At 41.4% G+C, this 6,892-nt stretch overlaps 1 pseudogene; it reads right to left on the bottom strand.

The window, feature by feature from the left end:
- Nucleotides 1–4,482: 4,482 nt before the first annotated feature.
- Nucleotides 4,483–5,748, bottom strand: LOC114694936 (annotated as a pseudogene).
- Between the last annotated feature and the right edge of the window lie 1,144 nt (nucleotides 5,749–6,892).

Genomic DNA, 6,892 nt, shown 5'->3' on the forward strand with positions numbered 1-6,892 from the left:
AAACTTTTTTTGTAGTGGACCATGTTTTTTGGAGACACTGATAAATGAATAAGATTCTCAGTACAATTTACTGTTGCTATGGCATAGTGGCCCAATGTTCATCAATGGAAAATAAATTAGAGATGTGCATCACTACCTCCAGTGCTCAGAAAACATTATATAAGAAAAGGCAGGGTGTAAGAGCTGGTGGAAAAGGCAGAGTGTGCGGTAACTATTTTTTCAAGTTGAAACATTCCTTCCTAGAAGAGAAAGGCTCATAAGATTTATAAAGCTAATTAAATATATAAGGCTCAAGAAACTCACAAAATTTATCACTCAAGAACCCTCCCAAGGTTATATAAACAGTAAACAGTTGCTGAGGAAGACCACACTATAATAGATCTTCCTATAAGTGGGACAGAGACCTCTAGGGATGTTGTCACCCATGCTGGGGCAGGTCTTTTTCACAATGCAGCTGCCCAGAGGCACTCATCCTCTTCTTAGTAACCCCAATAAACATTATCTCCCCAAACTAGATTTTAATGGAATCATTTCTTTGACTTGTTATCACTCCTTTATCTGAGGTGAATAGATGTTTATGTGTCCCCAAAGAAAACTCACATGACAGAAAGCTTCAACAATGGTAAAACTGAAGCTTTGTTTCAACTATATTTCTAGTTTCTATTAGCTTGATGCTCTAGGGCAGGGGTTCTCAACCTGTGGGCCACAACCCCTTTGGGGGTCACACATCAAATATTCTACATATCAGATATTTATGTTATGATTCATAACAGTAACAAAATTAAAGTTGTGGAGTAGCAATGAAATAATTTTATGGTTGGGGATCACTACAACATGAGGAACTGTATTAAAGGGTCGCAGTGTTAGAAAGGTTGAGAGCCACTGCTTTAGAGTCTACTGTGAATGCACATTCTGGGTGCGCCATGTTCTTGATAACCTGATAACATTGGTGAGTCATCTGACTATGGCCTCCTGCTCCCTTCTTCATCCCTTTTCTCAAGAATATGCTTTCAAATACAAACCACCAAGCAGGGCAGCATTGGCACATGCCTTTAATCCCAGCACTCGGGAGGCAGAGCCAGGTGGATCTCTGTGAGTTCGAGGCCAGCCTGGGCTACAGAGTGGGTTCCAGGAAAGGCACAAAGCTACACAGAGAAACCCTGTCTCCAAAAATAAAAAAATAAATAAAAACACAAACCACCAATCCAGAGTTCCAGCCATGACAAGCATGATGCTTTCACAATTCAGACCACTCTACACCTGTCCTACATAACCCTGGCACAAGTGCTAAGAAAGCTAGCAACCTTTTCAATGCCTTGGAGATTTCTTTTTTTTTTTTTTTTTTTTTGTCATCTTTCTTTTTTTATTTTATTTTATTTTATTTTATTTTATTTTACAATACCATTCAGTTCTACATATCAGCCATGGGTTCCCCTATTCTCCCCCCTCCCACCCCCTCCCCTTACCCCCAGCCTACCCCCCATTCCCACCTTCTCCAGGGCAAATCCTCCCCCGAGGACTGCGATCAACCTGGTAGACTCAGTCCAGGCAGGTCCAGTCCCTTCCTCCCAGACTGAGCCAAGTGTCCCTGCATAAGTCCCAGGTTTCAAACAGCCAACTCATGCAATGAGCACAGGACTTGGTCCCACTGCCTAGTTGCCTCCCAAACTGATCAAGCCAATCAACTGTGTCACCTATTCAGAGGGTCTGATCCAGCTGGGGGCCCCTCAGCCTTTGGTTCATAGTGCCTTGGAGATTTCTTGAGCTACTCAAAATAATCCATTTAAGCCATTAAACCTGTTTTGCTTGTTCCTTAACATGGAAAGTACAATAAAGGCACTTCTCACAGGTCCCTCCATTTTGTGACTGTCCCTGATGATCCTCTGTTTGGCCCCTCAAGCCATAATGAGTACTCATCTTCTCTTTGGATCTGTGACTATAACAAACTATATTTTCCACAACAGTCATCTCTTTATCTCTTGGTCTAACTGTGGTGAATTGAATAAAAATTGAATAAAAATGCCCCCCACCATGGGCCCATAGGGAGTGGCAGTATTAGGAGGTGTGGCTTTGTTGGAGTAGGTATGGCCTTGTTAGAGGAAGTGTGTCATTGGGAGGTGGGCTTTGAGGTCTCACATACTCAAGCCAGTGTGGCAATTCTCTTCCTGCTGCCTATGGATCCAGATGTAGAACTCTCAGCCTCTTGTTCAGCACCTTGTCTGCCTGCATGCCACTATGACAATAATGGACTAAACCTCTGAAACTGTAAGCCAGTCCCAATTAAAGGTTTTCCTTTATAAGAGTTGCCATGGTCATGGTGTCTCTTCATAGCAATGGAAACCCTGACTAAGACAATATCCATTCCTAAACAGTATTAAAACAAGTCTGTGCTAAGAAGCTGTAAATGTATTTAGGGCTTAGTTTGTGGGTGCTACATGATATATGGAATTTCCTTCAACCATTTCATTAATCTTCTGATTGAAGCAGTTCAGCTATGACTACTTCTTCCCCTTTGCAGAGAAAGCATTAAAACACAAAGCTGCCTAGAGTCGTGTGAATGTATTTGATGTCCTGATCTCCCTTGTGGGTATAGATTCTCTGCCAGAAGCAGCTGTCTCAAGAAAAGACAAAACAAATAAGAACTTCTGTAGTTGCCCTTGGAAATCAGAGCAATTTGAATCTGGCATATCTAATTAATAAAAATAGGAACTAAATATAATAAATTAAATTAATTGGATAAAGGTTTTTCTTTTTCAGGAAGTAGTGAATAAAATATTAATGAATGGATTATTAGTGAGTGGTAATGACTCATGCAATTAAAATCATCTAGATACATAAACTCATGATTTAAAGAAAATCCTTTCAAATTATTGTTCTCTGAAATACTTATTTTTTCCAGTGTAATGCTATTAATTTGATTCGTTTCCTGAGCAAAATCTTTATTTTTATATAATAATTGCTGTGTATATATAAACCCAAGAAATGGAGGCAGCAAGATGGCTCAGAAGGGAAGGACCTTGCTACCAAGCCTGACAACCTGAACATGCCCCCTAAGACTCACAAGGTGGAAGGAGAAAAAAGATTCCTCTAAGTTATCCTCTGACCTCCACATATGTACCACATCACACACACACACACACACACACACACACACACACACGCACGCACGCACACACACATGCATGCACACACACAAACACACACACACACACACACACACACACACACACACACACACACACCTAAATGCAGTACAGAGCACAGAAAGTAATTAATCTCTTTTAAATTAATGAAGAATTAGACATGACATTAGGTACAACAACACCTGATTTCTTCACATTTTCTTTTTTATGGTGTTTTAAATAAATTATAACTGTGTTGCTTCCTTCGTCCCTTTCCTCCCTCCAGCCTCTCTCACACCTCCCTCCTTCCCCCACCTCAAAATTCAAAGCCATTTTTTCATTATTTTGATATGCATAAATATATAAACACAACCTGCTACATCCTTTCAGGTTCGATTGTGGTGTGGGCACATCGTGCTATAGAAAGGCACCGACAGCCTCTCGAGACTGATGAACTTCATACAAGAAAGTCATGCATTTAAAAACCTAGACTTAGGAACTTGGCCAGACACAAGAATATTAAAACACAGCATAGGCTACAGGTATCAATGCAAGCAATGTGCTTATTACAGTAATGACCATCAACTATAGTTAAGAAATTTTCTGTGACAACAAGTGGGATCATCAACTATTAAACAACTCCTCTGCTACTGAACAAAGTACATTTCTAAGTAGTCATCCTTGCCATTCTGCTTTCTAACTTAAAATAGCCTGTGACGATGACAGCCAAGAGGACCCTTGCAACAGGACACCTCTGCTTGAAGACTCACAGAGTCATCATTTGCATGCTGCTCATAGGTTATGTAAATATTGAAGACACTCCTAAAATATGGGTGACAGAAAAGGATTATGATAACATGACGCTACAAAAAAAAATCACATGCAGAAAGAAACCCTTTCTGATGTATCAAAAAGCTTTAAATGTCATGAGCACACCACAGTGAAATGAACTTCCATGGTGGCTAGGTCCGGTGCACTTGTGTCATGGCAATGGTGTGTTCTGCACACGCGAAGCTTTGGCTCCTTCTTTAATCAGCTTCTCCTCTGACTCTGTATTCAGCGATTTCCAGTTAGGTTTGCCACTGATTCACCTGGAACAAAGCCTTGCCCTTTCTCAGAAAATTTCAAATTGTTTGAATTCCAAGCCATGAAAGCTTTCTTTTAGACAATTTCAACATCATAGAAGTGAACCAAATACAAAAAACAAAAAGCAAACAAAACAAAAAACAACAAAAAGGAGTAACAAGCCTTTTGGAAGCTGCTGTTATAAAAGTGCTCCTGGTAGGAGGGTGCTCTGAACGAAATCAAGATAAAGAAAATGGAAGTTCTTTGATCAACTTAATTAAATTCTTAACTGTAGTTATGGTTGTGGCTGTAATTTGCATATCTCCTGGCCAGTTAACAGAAGTGACAATGTCATGGAGGCTTTCCTGAATGTATTTGACTCTGCTCTAAAAGAAAGAAGCAGTGTTTCTCCTGAACTAATTTGTCTAGGAAGGCGGAAGAATCCATTTCATCGATGGATGGGCTTATTTCACCAGATATATACTGTGAGAAGCTGGTCATTTAGATGCTCACAGATCCTTTATCTACATAAAGCTCAAGCCAGATGTCATCTCTGGTCCATTTATATATAGACTGAGTTGGTGGATTCTACTTAATTTTGCTTCAGTAGTTCCTTCTTCAACTTTAGAAGTGGGAATCAAAAACAACCTTCTTTTCCTTCCAAAATTCTGATCATATGATCCTTATTCTGACCAATTTCTGGGGTCATTTTCTGTACATGGTACTTTATTTGTTGAGTAGGTTAGCTAACCATTCCCAGTCTTAACTAATTGCTGAAGGCAAGGTAAGAAGAGAGAAATTGTTGCCATTCTCCAGAAGGTGGATAGTTCGGAATACTCACCAGCCCTGAAAGGATGGCACAAACTGTACCCTTTGCTAAATAGGATTCCACCAAGGGGATATCAACCACCAGTTTGGAGCACTGGTCAAATCCATTCAGGAAAGCCTCCATGACATTGTCACTTCTGTTAACTGGCCAGGTGATATGCTAATTACAGCTACAACCATAACTACAGTTAAGAATTTAATTGAGTAAATTGATCAAAGAACTTCCATTTTCTTTATCTTGATTGCGTCTATCTAGTAATCATCTATCATCATGTATTTCAGAGCTCTGGTTTTCTCTAACACCATCGATGGCCCCATTGGCATCACCACTGTTGAGATCTTCCCTGGCAACCACTTCTGGTTAAGTCGTTCTTCATGTCTGGTGGTGGCTTTTTGCTAGCCTTGTTAGGACTTTCCTGGAGAAGTGGTGGGTCAGTTCTGAAGTCAAGCTGAGGTGTCTGTCCTGGAGGTGATGTCTCCGTGGGTGGTATTCATGCACCAGGAGGAACCATAAGTTACCTGGGGCTGCAGTTTGGGCACTTGAGTTTTATGCATTAAGAATAGTTGAGTAGGTGTCAAGTTAATCTGACTTTTCATAAACCTGTCCTCCATTTCTCCAAATTGCCACTCTGTAATATATGTGTCCCTTATGACCAATCAAATAATGACTTCCCATGGTAGTTGAAAATCTAGCCTGTACTAAGGGACTGGTTCAAATTCTGCTGCCTAGCATTGTCCCTACATACCAGCAAGTTTTTGGACTGGTTTCTGATTCATTTTCATCCTGGATGGCATGAATTATTCCTCAAGAAGAAAAGGTACTTATCATCCCTTGATCTTTAGGGGAAATCATAAATAAACACTCATAGATCTCTTACTGTATCTTGGCAGATCAATCACCTTTGGTCAATTATGAAGACAATCCTTGCTTGAAACTTAATGGTGTTCTTGTAACTTCACTACAAGAGAAAACAAATCTTTCCTAGAAATTTCTTCCTTAACATTAAGGATGAGTTTAGACTCTATACTTATATTGAAGAACCCATAACCCAGTGTGTCAAACATCTCTTTGGTAAGTTTATTCTGTTGCCTCTTATTTTCCTGAAGGTAGAATCCCCCCATCCTTTTCTATCTGTGGAGTTTCTGCCGTGGAATTGCCGTCTCATCTAGTGCCTTGGGTGAGAATCGATTTCTGAGTGGTTTGCTGTGGGGTTTCACCCAGGAGCTCTCTGTTGCCGTCAGTCTTAGCACCATGATGAGAGGCACCCCTACTTTCTCATCTGCTTGAGGAGGCAGTGAAAGCAGAGGCCTGCCCTTCTATAGTCCCACTTCCGACTTTGGTAGCCTGGCAACAAAGAACCTTCAAAACGAGCAATATGAATGGAAGGGGTGTGGCGTGGGGGCACAGGAGAGGTGAAAATTTTCACTGAGAGCTCAGCAGCTTGCCTCTCATGATCCCTGGGACAAAGAAAGAGAAGGGTAAATGAAAACATGGGACAGAAAGGAGAGGAGGAATAACTGGAAACTCTCAGCTTAGAGGATTCACTACTGCAGCTACCACCCTGGTACCTGCTACCACACCCAACACCCTGGTACTGCTATCACACCCAACACCCTGGTACTGCTACCACACCCAACACCCTGGTACCTGCTACCACACCCAACACCATGGTACTGCTACCACACCCAACACCATGGTACCTGCTACCACACCCAACACCCTAGTACCTGATACCACACCCAACACCCTGGTACCTCTACCACACCCAACACCATGGTACTGCTATCACACCCAACACCCTGGTACTGCTATCACACCCAACACCCTGGTACCTGCTACCACACCCAACACCATGGTACTGCTACCACACCCAACA

This window comes from Peromyscus leucopus, chromosome 19 (assembly GCF_004664715.2).
Source record: "Peromyscus leucopus breed LL Stock chromosome 19, UCI_PerLeu_2.1, whole genome shotgun sequence".
In the NCBI taxonomy this organism is placed as follows: Eukaryota; Metazoa; Chordata; class Mammalia; order Rodentia; family Cricetidae; genus Peromyscus; species Peromyscus leucopus.